The sequence below is a fragment of the Pleurodeles waltl genome, chromosome 12, assembly GCF_031143425.1.
Source record: "Pleurodeles waltl isolate 20211129_DDA chromosome 12, aPleWal1.hap1.20221129, whole genome shotgun sequence".
In the NCBI taxonomy this organism is placed as follows: domain Eukaryota; kingdom Metazoa; phylum Chordata; class Amphibia; order Caudata; family Salamandridae; genus Pleurodeles; species Pleurodeles waltl.
The window spans coordinates 27,191,359-27,207,301 of record NC_090451.1 but is presented as its reverse complement, the minus strand read 5'-3'; the positions used below and the strand labels follow the sequence as shown (position 1 = coordinate 27,207,301).

Genomic DNA, 15,943 nt, shown 5'->3' with positions numbered 1-15,943 from the left:
TCAGAGCCCCACAAGTCACCCCATCTTGGATTCCCCTAGGTCTCTAGTTTTAAAAAATGCACAGGTTTGGTAGGTTTCCCTAGGTGCTGGCTGAGCTAGAGGCCAAAATCTACAGGTAGGCACTTTGCAAAAAACACCTCCGTTTTCTGCCAAAAAATGGGATGTGTCCACGTTGTGTTTTGGGGTATTTCCTGGTGCGGGCGCTAGGCCTACCCACACAAGTGAGGTATCATTTTTATCTGGAGACTTGGGGGAACATAGAATAGCAAAACAAGTGTTATTGCCCCTTGTCTTTCTCTAAATTTTTTCCTTCCAAATATAAGAGTGTGTGTAAAAAAGATTTCTAACTGAGAAATGCCCTGTAATTCACATGCTAGTATTGGCACCCTGGAATTCAGAGATGTGCAAATAACCACTGCTCCTCAACACCTTATCTTGTGCCCATTTTGGAAATACAAAGGTTTTCTTGATAGCTATTTTTCACTCTTTATATTTCAGCAAATGAATTGCTATATACCCGGTATAGAATGAAAACCCACTGCAGGGTGCAGCTCATTTATTGGCTCTGGGTGCCTAGGGTTCTAGATGAACCTACAAGCCCTATATATCCCCGCAACCAGAAGAGTCCAGCAGACGTAACGGTATATTGCTTTCAAAAATCTGACATTGCAGGAAAAAGTTACAGAGTAAAACGTAGAGGAAAAATTGCTGTTTTTTTTCACCTCAATATCAATATTTGTTTTTTCAGTTGTTATTTTCTGTAGGAAACCCTTGTAGGATCTACACAAATTACCCCTTGTTGAATTCAGAATGTTGTCTACTTTTCAGCAATGTTTAGGTTTCTGGGATCCAGCATTGGTTTCACGCCCATTTCTGTCACTGACTGGAAGGAGGCTGCAAGCACAAAAAATTGTAAAAATGGGGTATGTCCCAGTAAAATGCCAAAATTGTGTTGAAAAGTTGGGTTTTCTGATTCAAGTCTGCCTGTTCCTGGAAGCTGGTGATTTTAGCACCGCAAACCCTTTGTTGATGCCATTTTCAGGGAAAAAACCACAAGCCTTCTTCTGCAGACCCTTTTTCCCTTTTTTTTAAAAAAAAAAAAAAAAAAAAAAAACTAAATTTTCACTGTATTTTGGATAATTTCCTGGCCTCCTTCTGGGGAACCCAAAAAGTCTGGGTACCTGTAGAATCCCTAGGATATTGGAAAAAAAGGACGCAAATTTGGTGTGGGTAGCTTATGTGAACAAAAAGTTATGAGGGCCTAAGCAAGAACTATTGCAAATAGGCAAAAAACAGGCCTGGCACAGGAGGGGGAAAGGCCTGGCAGTGAAGGGGTTAAAAAAAATAAAGAAAAAAAAACACACACCTCCCTGGTGTTGGCCACTGGTCGTGACCTGCACGAGGGAGGTAGTGCAGGCGTCGGCCACTGGCTGACACCCGCACTGAAGCAGTTAAAAGACAAGGTATAAAACAAAAGTTGTAGCAATGAGAGTTTAAACAGTCACGGAATGGTGGAAGGGGTGAGAGAGAGAGAGAGTGAGTCACGGAATGGTGGAAGGGGTGAGAGAGAGAAAGTGAGTCACGGAATGGTGGAAGGGGAGAGGGAGAGAGAGAGTTTTTTTTTTTGGTTCCATTGTCCAAGGACCACCACAGGCTGTTATAAGCAAAAATGTTTTGTAAAAGTAATGCCCTGCAAAGCATTATGGGGTGAATTTTGTAGTATCACCTGCTGTGGGGGGAGAGCTGCTTTTCCTTAGAGGATTTCTATTGTACGTAAAGCATTTACCAAGTTCAAGTGTTTTAAGGAGAGAGCCACAAGAAATGACTGATTAGGTGACTGTGAGCAGTGTGACCAGCGCTCCAATACCGCTGGTCGAGTTCACGCTGTTGTTGTGAGCACGATGAAGAAGAGAGACAAAAGAAATAGTGTGTCCACGCTGACGTATATTGGCCATCATGCAATAATCCATGTGACGGGCAGTCTGAAAGGCGGGACAAACGGAGAGCATTTACCAATGACAAGTGATTTTTCAAAAGACACGCCCATGAAGGAGTGAAAGTGTTGAGGGTGGTTAAAAGCCCACAACAGTTATGAGCGCTTGCAGTCTCAACCTAACAAAGAGCTGTGAGAGTGCGTGCGCCACGGTAGCTGGGAGGGCGGCAGGGCGGCACAGCTTGAGAGGCTGCTGGCTGGGAAAGTTGTTGGTCTTGGAAAAAGAAAATGGCGTCTGCTGCAGTAAGAAACCTTGATAAAGCTTTGATTGCTGACGCACAACTATACGAAGATGCCTTCTGCGTGCAAAGTGATTAAAAGGTGTTTAAAATGCAGGGATGGGAGGAAGAGCGTGTGCGAAGGTCACGCGCCTTTCAGCGGCATAATAGTCCCTCGTGCAGTGGAATCGGAAGCATACCCCCAAAGGACCAATGGCAACCAGGTGAGGGTGCGTTACTCGTGTGATTGACAGCGTCCCTAGCCAACCCCTGAAAGAAACCGGACAAAAGTAGATTATTGTGCCTATAGGATACAAAGTTTGCCGTGGACGGGGCAAATGCAGCGCACACTTTCAACGTGTATTACTTTCTTAGTTGTTCTGCGTTAGAAGTGTAAATAAAAGAAGCGGATAAAACTCCTCTCAAGCAGAGGTGTCGGCATGAACGCCCTGCTCCCCTTCTAAGTAACCACATAACTGGCGTCAGTGTTGTAGGCGGCCACGCACTGCAACAACACATATGATGCTGTGTAGACATGTAACTCGCAACCTGTGCTTCGAGGCGCCTGCTCGTCGGACTCGGCTTCGAAGGCTCATAGTACAAGGTCCCAAGCGTGGGTGGGTTTTGTTTTAGCAATGCTGCTCTCCATGCAGAAGACGTTATCCCCCCGCGAGCCCATTCTACCACATCCTGCAGCCCCCGACGCCCCCGGGGGCCTGACGTCCGAGCTAACAAAGTACAGCACGGGCTGCAGCTTCCAGGCGGCGCTGTCGGGGTCACTGCGTGTTTGTGAGGATTTTAGAGATGGTATCTGTCCAAAGGGGCCTTGTGGGGGGGCCCAGAGGCATCTCTGGTGCCCCCCAGCCCGACGGGGGGCGCGGAAGAGCGGAGGGTGTGTGGAAACCCGAGCTCGGTGCTCCTGGTCCCCCATGGAACGGATTCCGAAAGCTCCCCCAACCTCACCCCGGATCTGAGTACTGGGGGGTGCCATGCATCCTCGAGGGGCGACCCCCCTCTGTGCGTGCAGCGCCTAGAAGCGGCGCCACCCGGCGGGTCCGGTCAGCAGATGCGGTGGTCAGTGTCCGGCACCTAAACTGGACACTGCAGCCGGGGGGGGGGTGGGGGCCAGGCTAGCAAAAGAGCCCTTGAGCCCTCAGCGCCCCCTCGTGGGGATCCCTGTGCCATGGGGGTCACGCGGAGACCACGGGGGTGTCTGGGAACAGACCACCCCCTCCGCACGAGGAGCTTATTGGAAGCACAAGGGGCGCTTCACCCCGAGGATATTCAGTCCTGACCAGGTACCACTGAGCCCGGAAGAGCCGGGGGGGCTCGGACCCTGGACCCGCAGGTGAGGGGGTGTCACTGGCTCCCCCCGCGGCAGCGGCTCAGCCCTTCTTTGCAGTCCTGGGGTGCGCTGAGCATCCACCGGCGCCCCCAGTCACCCCAAAGAGCCTCTGCCTGCCCTGACCCCGAGGAGAGACCGTGCGCTCACCCCCATCCTCGAGCACCCGGGGACCCTCGTGCCACTGCACCCCCACTTCCATCGCTGTTACTGACGCTTCATGTTGTATTCATCACTGTCAATGACACGTCGCGGTGTGTTATCCGTGTCACTGACACTTGTATTATCGGTGTCAGTGACACTTGTATAATCGGTGTTAGTGGCACTTCGTGCTGTACTAATCGGTGTCAGTGACACTTGTATAATCGGTGTTAGTGGCACTTCGTGCTGTACTAATCGGTGTCAGTGGCACTTCGTGCTGTATTAATCGGTGTCAGTGGCACTTCGTGCTGTATTAATCGGTGTCAGTGGCACTTCGTGCTGTACTAATCGGTGTCAGTGACACTTGTATTATCGGTGTTAGTGGCACTTCGTGTTGTATTAATCGGTGTCAGTGGCACTTCGTGCTGTATTAATCGGTGTCAGTGGCACTTCGTGCTGTATTAATCGGTGTCAGTGGCACTTCGTGCTGTATTAATCGGTGTTAGTGGCACTTCGTGCTGTATTAATCGGTGTCAGTGACACTTGTATTATCGGTGTCAGTGGCACTTCGTGCTGTATTAATCGGTGTCAGTGACACTTGTATAATCGGTGTCAGTGGCACTTCGTGTTGTACTAATCGGTGTCAGTGACACTTGTATTAATCGGTGTCAGTGGCACTTCGTGTTGTATTAATCGGTGTCAGTGGCACTTCGTGCTGTATTAATCGGTGTCAGTGACACTTGTATAATCGGTGTCAGTGGCACTTCGTGTTGTACTAATCGGTGTCAGTGACACTTGTATTAATCGGTGTCAGTGACACTTGTATTAATCGGTGTCAGTGGCACTTCGTACTGTATTATCGGTGTCAGTGGCACTTCGTGCTGTATTAATCGGTGTCAGTGGAACTTCGTGCTGTATTAATCGGTGTTAGTGGCACTTCGTGCTGTATTACCCAGCCCTGCGCTGCAGGGGGCGCCAGAGCACCCCCCTCACCGGAGCGCTCCACTGACCTTTTAATCCCAGGAAATACTTTTTCAAGTAAGAGCAATATTTTAAAGCAAAGTCCTCCGTTGTCTACCAACATGAGTGGTAGATTGCATTAAAGAGCCACATCACTATCTGAATATAAAAGGCGCCGCAGACACGCGCAACCCCCTCTTTTCTTGAACCGCTTTCCTTACCTCGATGCTACCGAAGGGGAGGGGCCGGGGAGAATTGCATTAGCGTTAAAAGCGAGAACCCCCGGCTATAGCCCTCAGATCTCTCGATTCTCGCTCTACTGCATTTTTACACAAGCCCTCTTTGTTCAAAGGGGTGTCTCTGTCCCCTCCCACCTGGGCTGGTGCGTGAGTGACTGTCTCCTGTCTTCCACGGGGGTCTCTGTCTCACCGCCGAATTACTGTCTTCCATGGGGGTGTCTGTCTCACCGCCGAATTACTGTCTTCTGTCTTCCATGGGGGTGTCTGTCTCACCTGCAAACTATTGTCTCCTGTCTTCCATGGAGGTCTCTCTGAGCTCCCACCTGGGCTGGTGCATGAGTGACCGTCTCCTCTCTTCCATGGAGGTCTCTCTGAGCTCCCACCTGGGCTGGCGCATGAGTGACAGTCTCCTCTCTTCCATGGGGCGCTCTCTTTGAGCTCCCACCTGGGCTGGCGCATGAGTGACTGCCTTCACTCTTCCATGGAGGTCTCTCTGAGCTCCCACCTGGGCTGGTGCATGAGTGACAGTCTCCTCTCTTCCATGGGGCGCTCTCTCTGAGCTCCCACCTGGGCTGGCGCATGAGTGACTGCCTTCACTCTTCCATGGAGGTCTCTCAGCTCCCACCTGGGCTGGTGCATGAGTGACAGTCTCCTCTCTTCCATGGGGCGCTCTCTCTGAGCTCCCACCGGGGCTGGCGCATGAGTGACTGCCTTCACTCTTCCATGGAGGTCTCTCAGCTCCCACCTGGGCTGGCGCATGAGTGACAGTCTCCTCTCTTCCATGGGGCACTCTCTCTGAGCTCCCACCTGGGCTGGCGCATGAGTGACTGCCTTCACTCTTCCATGGAGGTCTCTCAGCTCCCACCTGGGCTGGCGCATGAGTGACAGTCTCCTCTCTTCCATGGGGTGCTCTGTCTGAGCTCCCACCAGGGCTGGGGCATGAGTGACCCTCTTCTCTATTCTGGGGGGGGTCTCTTTGAGCTCCCACCTAGGCTGGTGCTTGAGTGACTGTCTTCCTTCTCTCTTCAATGGTGGTCTCTGACCTCCTACCTGGACTGGTGTACGATTGATCATCTTCTCTCGTCCAAGGGGTCTCATTGAGCCCCCACCTGGACCGGTGGATGAGTGACTGTCTTCTCTTCTCCATGGGGGTCTATGCCTTATTCCCTCCTGGACTCGTGCATGAGTGACTGTCTTCTCTCTTCAGGGGGGTCTGTCTGAGCTCCCACCTGTCCTGGTGCATGAGTGACTGTCTTCTCTCTTCAGGGGGGAGAGGGGTCTCACTGAGCTCCCACCTGGGCCAGTGCATGAGAGACTCCTCTTTCTTCCCATGGGACATCTCCGGCTCCTGCGGGGCCACGGCTGGTCCACGCGGGTCCTGTTGGCACAGACTCAGTCCCTCTTACCTCCCCGGCTCTTCAGAGGAGTTATGGTGACCACACTCCAGCATCTCACCCACATCCTTGAGGAGTAATATGAAGCCAGTCACTCATTCAGCTGACATCCCAGTGCACTCCCTGCAGCTCCTGCCCGTTCCCTGGTAGTCCTGGGCGAAGAGGAACCCCTATGCGGGGTCTTTGGGGTACCCAAGCCCCACAGCCGCTAGTATGTCAGAGTATCATTGTATGAAATATTGTCCTAATTATTGTATTTTGTCCCATTGGGTGTAGATTTTCTGTTACTAACTTCAAGAAAGCATTTGACACTTGGCATGGGAAGTACTACTCTTTGAGGGATTATTTTGGTATCATTAAAAAAATAAATGAACTAACGGTTTGATGGGCTGGTGCCTCATTTCCTCTCTTCTTCTTCCCATTTTTAGGTTTGTACGGAGTTTCTTCATGCCAGCTCCCTTGGAAAAAGGAGAAAGTTCAGGTAAATTCTGATGTAGGTGATCTCAATTTAGGTATTTAAAAAAAAAAAATATGGAGCCCTGTGGGGTTAGTAGGTGGTGTCCCAGTCGCTGGGATTTCTTGCTGCGCTTTAATGAGGGAGGATTGCGTCAACATAAAGAATTTCTTCCCATCCTGTCTGGGTTTTGGTTCGAACTAGAAATTACCCCAAATTAACCACGTTTAAAGAATTAATTAGAGAAGACTCTTTAGAGGCAGAATACATCCCCATGGCCTTGTAGCGATGGGAGGTTGGTTCGAGGAAGGTTCCCTTTTACCTTAAACCCCATCCCACGCTTGGCTCTCTCCCTCCTCTGGCCTGAACCGTAGTTGGTCACACACCTGGGTAAGCCACGCCCCTCCAGGAGTGTGGCGGGGAGATGCCTCCTGTCGGCGGCCCTCTGTACGGTCCGGGCAGTTCTCTTCTGCGCTTCTGCTATTCAGGACCCACGTGTGTCCAGCGGCCTCCGTTCTTGCTCCCGTCAAGTTGTGCGGCTCCGCAGTGCAAACCCCTTCTTCTCTGGTGTCCTTCTCATCAAGTCGGCGTCCCGCCTCGAACGAAGGCTACTCTTGCTTCTGGGTTACGCCCCTGGCTCCGTCAAAGCTTCCTTTTGTCTCGGTCGCCTGACCTTGTCCTCTTTTAATTTCCATTTCCAGGTTGTACGCCTGGAAAGGAAAAAAACAATTTAATAGTATTCATATAGCGCTTACTACCCCTGACGAGGCGTCAAAGCGCTTTTCGGCGAGTAGCACGCTACTCCGGAACCCTAAAAGAATTAGTGGTGGATTAGTATAGGGAAATAATGAGTACAGTTTTAGTATTATTGTGAGTTAATTTGAGCCACGGATATGAGAGTTTGTTAGTTAGATTGACTGGAGTAATGGAGGGGTGGAGGAGGGAAGAATCCAGAAGTGTTAATTGGGAGTTTATTGTTATCGGATTTGGGTTTGGGATGAGTAAAGGGAGGGTGGAGTCTGTGGAAGGGGTTAGGGAGATCATAGTAGCAGGGTGAGATAAATGCGGGAGAATATAGTTGGGTTGTGTGGGAGGTCACGGTAGTAAAGTGAGGTTTGGGTGAGTTAGATGTGGAAGCGGAGGGAAGAGCTTAGGCAGAGTTATTTAGGAGATGAAAGTATTAGAATGGATTTGGGATGAGTCAGAGTGGAAATGGAGGATAGATTGATAGAGACATGACATATGGTGATGGGTAGACAAAGTGTGATATAAAATGAGAGCAGGGTTCATAAGTATCTAGTATAACAACTTATCTAGGAGTTATGCAATGACCTATGAACATGTTAAGCATAGAATGATATGCGCATATATATATATATATATATATATATATATATATACACACACACATACATACACACATGAATACACACAGATATGCACACATATGTACATACATTTACATATTTAAATCATGAGTAAATATACTTAGTTAAACAGGTTTAAAGAGTGTGTGTGTAGTTTGTTATGACATAGTAGCAATACATATTTTCTAAAGAACTACATATAACTAGAATTTACACATAATCAGAAAAAAATATTTATCAACATAGGCATAGGCAGTCCATAGTTGTTTGAATATGGTGGCTGTTGGACCTGGCTTTTTGACAGGGACATCCCCAAACTTTTTGCCTCCTTCCTCCTATTTTTTCTGACCTGTTGTTGTTGGCTTTTGACCTCTGGGCACTTTACCACTGCTAACCAGTGCTAAAGTGCATATGCTCTCTGGGTAAATTGTACTACTGATTGGTTTATCCATGATTGACTATTTAATTTACTTGTAAGTCCCTGGTAGAGTGCACTACATGTGCCTAGGGCTGGTAGATTAAATGCTACTAGTGGGCCTGCAGCACTGGTTGTGCCACCCACCTCAGTAGCCCCTTAACCCTGTCTCGGGCCTGCCATTGCAAGGCCTGTGTGTGCAGTTTCACTGCCACTTCGACTTGGCATTTAAAAGTACTTGCCAAGCCTAGAACTCCCCTTTTACTACATATAAGTCATCCCTAATGTGTGCCCTAGGTAACCCCTAGAGCAGGGTGCAGTGTAGGTAAAAGGCAGGACATGTACCTGTGTAGTTATATGTCCTGGTAGTGTGAAACTCCTAAATTCGTTTTTACACTACTGTGAGGCCTGCTCCTTTCATAGGCTAACATTGGGGCTGCCCTCATACACTGTTGAAGTGGCAGCTGCTGATCTGAAAGGAGCAGGAAGGTCATATTTAGTATGGCCAGAATGGTAATACAAAATCCTGCTGACTGGTGAAGTCGGATTTAATATTACTATTCTAGAAATGCCACTTTTAGAAAGTGAGCATTTCTTTGCACTAAAATCTTGTTGTGCCCTTCAATCCACGTCTGGCTAGGTTTAGTTGACAGCTCCTTGTGCATTCACTCAGACACACCCCAAACACAGGGTACTCAGCCTCACTTGCATACATCTGCATTTTGAATGGGTCTTCCTGGGCTGGGAGGGTGGAGGGCGTGCCCTCACACAAAGGACTGCCACACCCCCTACTGGGACTCTGGCAGACAGGATTGAGCTGAAAGGGAACTTGGTGCATTTCTTAGAGACTCTTTGAAGTCACCCCCACTTCAAAGGCACAACTTAGTATAAAACAGGGCCTCTGCCCTACCTCATCAGACACTTGCTGGAGAAGAAACCGGAACCAGAAACTACATCCTGCCAAGAAGAACTGCCTGGCTGCTCAAAGGACTCACCTGTCTGCTTTCTCCAAAGGACTGCTGTCTTGCTGTTGCCCTGCTGCCTTGCTGAACTCTTGTCTGGCTGTGAAAGTGCTCTCCAAGGGCTTGGATAGAGCTTGCCTCCTGTTCCTTGAAGTCTCAGGACCAAAAAGACTTCTGCCTTTCACGTGGACGCTCCGTGCGCCGAAAATTTCGACGCACAGCTTGTTTCGCGGCGAGAAAAACGCCGCACACCGACGCTGATCAACGCGACGCCCTCGGGACGATCGAGATTTCGACGCACAACCTCGCAAGGACAAAGCCGCCCGACTTCCAAGGAGAAATCGACGCGACGCCTACCGTGAGTGCGAAACTTTGACGCACGGCCTCGCAAGGACAACGCCGCCCGACTTCCAAGGAGAAATCGACGCGACGCCTGCCGTGAGACCAAAATTTCGACGCACGGCCTCGCAAGGACAACGCCGCCCGACTTCCAAGGAGAAATCGACGCGACGCCTACCGTGAGATCGAAACTTCGACGCGCAGCCCCGCAGAACGACGCGCAGCCGGAAAATAAGCAGGAGAATCCACGCACAGACCCGGGACATCTGGTAATCCCCGCGATCCACAAAAAGAGACTGTCTGCGCGCCGGAAAACGACGCCCGACTTCCCCGCGTGGAAAAGAACGACGCAAGTCTGTGTGTGCTGAGGAGAAATCGACGCACACACCCCTTTTTCCACGCATCTCTTCTCCTGTGGCCCTCTGAGGAGATTTCCCACCAGAAACCAGGTACTCTGTGCTTGAAAGACACTTTATTGCTTTTTAAAGACTTAAAGACACTTAATAGACACTTAATATCACTTTTCAGTGATATCTTTACAAATTCGTATTGCAACTTTGATCGTTTTGACCTACAAGTACCCAGATAAATATGCTATATTTTTCTAAACACTGTGTGGTGTATTTTTGTGGTGTTATACTATGGTGTTGTATGATTTATTGCACAAATGCTTTACACATTGCCTTCTAAGTTAAGCCTGACTGCTCGTGCCAAGCTACCGGAGGGTGAGCACAGGCTGATTTTGGATTGTGTGTGACTTACCCTGACTAGAGTGAGGGTTCTTGCTTGGACAGAGGGCAACCTAACTGCCAACCAAAAACCCCATTTCTAACATTGGTGATCAGCGGTGAGGATAGGACTTGTGTTTGTGCAGTGACATACAGTAGCTAAGTATTTCACTACCTACCCACAGTTGAAGGTCAACTTGATTTTTCATCTTTTTTGGCTTTTGGTTCTCTGATGTCCTCCTGGATATACTATTGATATTTTGGACTTTGGATTTTGGTTTTTGCTAGTAAGATCTTATCAGAATGGGATTGCTTACCTACTCATTCTTTGTTCGTACTGACCACCTCACTAAGGCTGACCTAAGGAAGCTTTGCAGACAATGGGGCCTTCCTGTAGCAAGGAGATCTACTAAAGCGGAGATGCTCCATCACTACATAGTCTGGGGGGAGGAAAGATGGGCAGAGAGAGAGACAGCAAAAAACCAAATGACTAAGTACCCCTCAGATGAGGAGGAAGACTACTCAGATGAGGAGGAAGGCTACTCAGAGTTGGACAGTGACCCAGAAATAGATGAATGGCTCCGAAGTCAAAGGCGACAGGAGCAACAATTAGAGGAGTATCTTGCAGAGGTTGAGGCAAAAAGACTTTTAGCCCTGGAAGAAGAAAAGATTGCAGCTCAAGAGCTGAGCTGTAAAGAGCTGAAACTGGAGGCCGGAAGGGCTGAGTCCAGTTCAGATGGTGGCAGCAAAAATCTTGCATCCAGTACTGCTGAAGAAGGGCACAAGCCCAGAGATGTGGTGCCCAACTTGAAGAAGGGAGTTGACACACCCCAGGTGGTTCAAGAGTATGAGGTAGTTCCCGTTATGTACAGGGTCCCTGAGAAGGATTGGGGAACTGGCACAGGGAGTCATATTCCTACTGGGGGGAGGTACACTTTACTGACTCTAGCAGAGAGTGACAGAGAAAAGGGTTCCCCCCTGGTGGACGTCCTGGATATAGAGTGTAGAGACATCCCAGAAGGGTATGGGTTGAGTGTCAGGGACAGGCAGATACTGTCTCACCAGTCTCAAGAGGGTGACATAGAGTGCTTTTTCAAGGCTGAGTTACTGGGTGGTTGGGTGAAGGGTACTGTGGTTAATACATGTGAAGGGCAGAGTGATGTAATTGCTGGAGAGCATATGTCTGGTCCTTATTTTCCAGAGCTACGCCAACACCAGGTGGAGTGTGAGTTCTCTGACCCCAGGGAACTTACAGTGGAGGCAGACTTTTGGGTGAGTACCAGAGAGTCTGAAGAGGCATTTGGGGGTGCTCCTGAAGGGAGTGGTCTAGGTGGTTCCCGACCAAGTGAGGTGGGAGAGGATTGTAGTGTCCCAGGTAGGTCTCAGAGCCTAACCTGTACCGTAGGGCCACCTTTTGAGGGAAGCCCCGCAGTGTCAGAAGAACTTGGGGGGATGACTGTAGACAGCATCCCAACAGTTCTGGTGTCTGGCAGTACCACTCCTAGTGAGGGGGTGCAGAAGTCCAGACATAGGGTTGAGAGGGGGTGGCAGACCCCAGTGGAGGATCTTGAAAGTCAGGGGTCAGCTCTGAGAGCAGAGCCCCCCAGGAATGACCCAGGTGAGACCGTTTCTGGTTTGGGGGAAACCCAGACTCTGCCGGATGGGCAGAGGTCGGGAGACCTGCGCCAACCAGACTCTTGTGTGGCCCTTGGGGACGGTGTGTCCCTTGTGGGGGGTGAGAGTGCCCCCCAGGAAGTCCTGGCATGCCAGGCAAAGATTCAACCTCAGGGTGGTGACTCTGGGTTGGATAACCAGGTTCAGAGGTTAAACTTTGACCTGGTGGGGGGTAGATGTGCCCCCCAGAAAGTCCTGGAATGCCAGGCAATGGTTCAACCTCAGGGTGGTGACTCTGGGTTGGCTTACCAGGTGAAGAGGTCAAACTCTAACCGGGTGGGAGGTAGGTGTGCCTCCCAAGAAGTCCTGCTGTGCCAGGCAATTGTCCAACCTCAGGGTGTTGACTCTGGGTTGGATGGTCAGGTTCAGAGGTTAAACTCTGACCTGGTGGGGGATAGGTGTGCCCCCCAGAAAGTCCTGGCGTGCCAGGCAGTTGTCCAACCTCAGGATGTCGACTCTGGGTTGGAGGGCCAGGTTCAGAGGTTAAACTCTGACCTGGTGGGAGGTAGGTGTGCCTCCCAGAAAGTCCTGGGGTGCCAGGCAATTGCCCAACCTCAGGGTGGTGACTCTGGGTTGGCTAACCAGGTTCAGAGGTCAAACTCTGACCTGGTGGGGGGTAGGTGTGCCCCCCAGAAAGTCCTGGTATACCAGGCAATGGTTCAACCTCAGGGTGGTGACCCTGGGTTGGAGAACCAGGCTCAGAGGTTAAACTCTGACCTGGTGGGAGGTAGGTGTGCCTCCCTGAAAGTCCTGGCCTGCCAGGCAATGGTTCAACCTCAGGGTGGTGACTCTGGGTTGGATATCCAGGTTCAGAGGTTAACCTCTGACCTGGTGGGGGGTAGGTGTGCCCCCCAGACAGCCCTGGTGTACCAGGCAGTTGTCCAACCTCAGGATGGCGACCATAGGTTGGAGAACCAGGTTCAGAGGTTAAACTCTGACCTGGTGGAGGGTCAGTGTGCCCTCCAGGAAGTCCTGGCGTGCCAGGCGATTGTTCAACTTCAGGGTGGTGACTCTGAGTTGAATGGCCCAGTTCAGAGGTTAAACTCTGACCTGGTGGAGGGTCAGTGTGCCCTCCAGAAAGTCCTGGCGTGCCAGGCAATTGTTCCACCTCAGAGTGCTGACTCTGGGTTGGATAACCGGGTTCAGAGGTTAAACTCTGACCTGGTGGGGGGTAGGTGTGCCCCCCAGAAAGTCCTGGCGTGCCAGGCAATTGTTCAACCTCAGGGTGGTGACTCTGGGTTGGATACCCAGGTTCAGAGGTTAAACTCTGACCTGGTGGGAGGTAGGTGTGCCTCCCAAGAAGCCCTGCTGTGCCAGGCAATTGTCCAACCTCAGGGTGTTGACTCTGGGTTGGATGACCAGGTTCAGAGGGTAAACTCTGACCTGGTGGGGGGTAGGTGTGCCCCCCAGAAAGTCCTGGCGTGCCAGGCAATTGCCCAACCTCAGGGTGGTGACCCTGGGTTGGGGAACCAGGCTCAGAGGTTAAACTCTGACCTGGTGGGAGGTAGGTGTGCCTCCCAGAAAGTCCTGGTGCGCCAGGCAATTGTTCAACTTCAGGGTGGTGACTCTGAGTTGAATGGCCCAGTTCAGAGGTTAAACTCTGACCTGGTGGAGGGTCAGTGTGCCCTCCAGGAAGTCCTGGTGTGCCAGGCAATTGTTCAACTTCAGGGTGATGACTCTGAGTTGAATGGCCAAGTTCAGAGGTTAAACTCTGACCTGGTGGAGGGTCAGTGTGCCCTCCAGGAAGTCCTGGCGTGCCAGGCAATTGTTCAACTTCAGGGTGGTGACTCTGAGTTGAATGGGCAGGTGCAGAGGTTAAACTCTGACCTGGTGGAGGATCAGTGTGCCCTCCAGGAAGTCCTGGCGTGCCAGGCAATTGTTCAACTTCAGGGTGGTGACTCTGAGTTGAATGGGCAGGTGCAGAGGTTAAACTCTGACCTGGTGGGGGGTAGGTGTGCCTCCCAGGAAGTCCTGGTTTGCCAGGCAGTGATCCAGTCTGAGGGTACAGACCCTGGGCTGGAAGACCAGGTTCAGGGTGTCCCCCCGGACCTGGAGGGAGGGGCTACTGATAACAGTGCCCCTACCATGTTGTCTTCTGAGGAGGCCACTCCTAGTTGGAGGGTGCTGGACCCCAGAAGGGAGGGCAGGGGGAGGGAAGCCTCACCCCGGGCCCTAGTCCAACCTGAAGGTACAGGCCCCAGGTTGGAGGGCCAGTTGCAGGTTAACAGCCCTGCACGGGTGGAGGAATGGTACGGGGTGACTTCTGTAAGCACCCTGACCATGTTGGACTCTGGGGGTACCGCTCCAGGAGGGAGGGTACAAAGCCCCAGAGGGGAGGACCAGGTTCAGGCTGTCATCCCTGACCTGGTGGAAGGGAGAGTGGTTAAAGGGTGCCCAGCACCTGGGGCTACCGCCCCCCACTCTCCACAGCCACAGTGGTTGGAGAGCTTTGAGAGGCCTGGGGCCTGGCTCTCATCCCTGGCAGCTGTCAGTAATCACTGTGGCTTGCTGTCCGGGTGGACAGAGTTATCCCTGGGGAGAGGACAAGTGTCACACCCCAGGGGTAGAGTGGGCAACACCACTGTGTTGGTCATGGTGGTACTATCCTGCTCCTGGGATACATCTGTGAGCAAAGTAAGGTTAGGTGCTGCACAGATGGGATCCGCAGGTAAGGAGAAAGGTTCCCCATGGGTTGGCTTAGTGGGCCCTGAGAGTAAGGACAGAGTGATCCAATTGGAGTCAGGAAGGCGAAGAACTGGAGCATGCCCCTGCTGTTGTGGGCCTGGGTCCTTGTTCTGTCGCCTCAAACAGGGAAGTACATCAGGATAGTGATTGTTCTCCCCTGGCTTTAGGCTGGTAGGGGGTCATGTTGGACCTGGCTTTTTGACAGGGACATCCCCAAACTTTTTGCCTCCTTCCTCCTATTTTTTCTGACCTGTTGTTGTTGGCTTTTGACCTCTGGGCACTTTACCACTGCTAACCAGTGCTAAAGTGCATATGCTCTCTGGGTAAATTGTACTACTGATTGGTTTATCCATGATTGACTATTTAATTTACTTGTAAGTCCCTGGTAGAGTGCACTACATGTGCCTAGGGCTGGTAGATTAAATGCTACTAGTGGGCCTGCAGCACTGGTTGTGCCACCCACCTCAGTAGCCCCTTAACCCTGTCTCGGGCCTGCCATTGCAAGGCCTGTGTGTGCAGTTTCACTGCCACTTCGACTTGGCATTTAAAAGTACTTGCCAAGCCTAGAACTCCCCTTTTACTACATATAAGTCATCCCTAATGTGTGCCCTAGGTAACCCCTAGAGCAGGGTGCAGTGTAGGTAAAAGGCAGGACATGTACCTGTGTAGTTATATGTCCTGGTAGTGTGAAACTCCTAAATTCGTTTTTACACTACTGTGAGGCCTGCTCCTTTCATAGGCTAACATTGGGGCTGCCCTCATACACTGTTGAAGTGGCAGCTGCTGATCTGAAAGGAGCAGGAAGGTCATATTTAGTATGGCCAGAATGGTAATACAAAATCCTGCTGACTGGTGAAGTCGGATTTAATATTACTATTCTAGAAATGCCACTTTTAGAAAGTGAGCATTTCTTTGCACTAAAATCTTGTTGTGCCCTTCAATCCACGTCTGGCTAGGTTTAGTTGACAGCTCCTTGTGCATTCACTCAGACACACCCCAAACACAGGGTACTCAGCCTCACTTGCATACATC

General features: G+C 50.8%; 1 long non-coding RNA gene across 1 annotated transcript in view; it reads left to right on the top strand.

Annotated features, from left to right (window-relative positions):
- The first annotated feature begins 2,353 nt into the window (after positions 1–2,353).
- Positions 2,354–15,943, top strand: part of LOC138267437 (uncharacterized) — a 59,101-nt gene continuing 45,511 nt past the window's right edge. Inside the window, exons 1-2 of the long non-coding RNA XR_011199802.1 lie at positions 2,354–2,435; positions 6,716–6,768. This is a non-coding gene — a long non-coding RNA (uncharacterized lncRNA). The remainder of the gene's footprint in view (positions 2,436–6,715; positions 6,769–15,943) is intronic.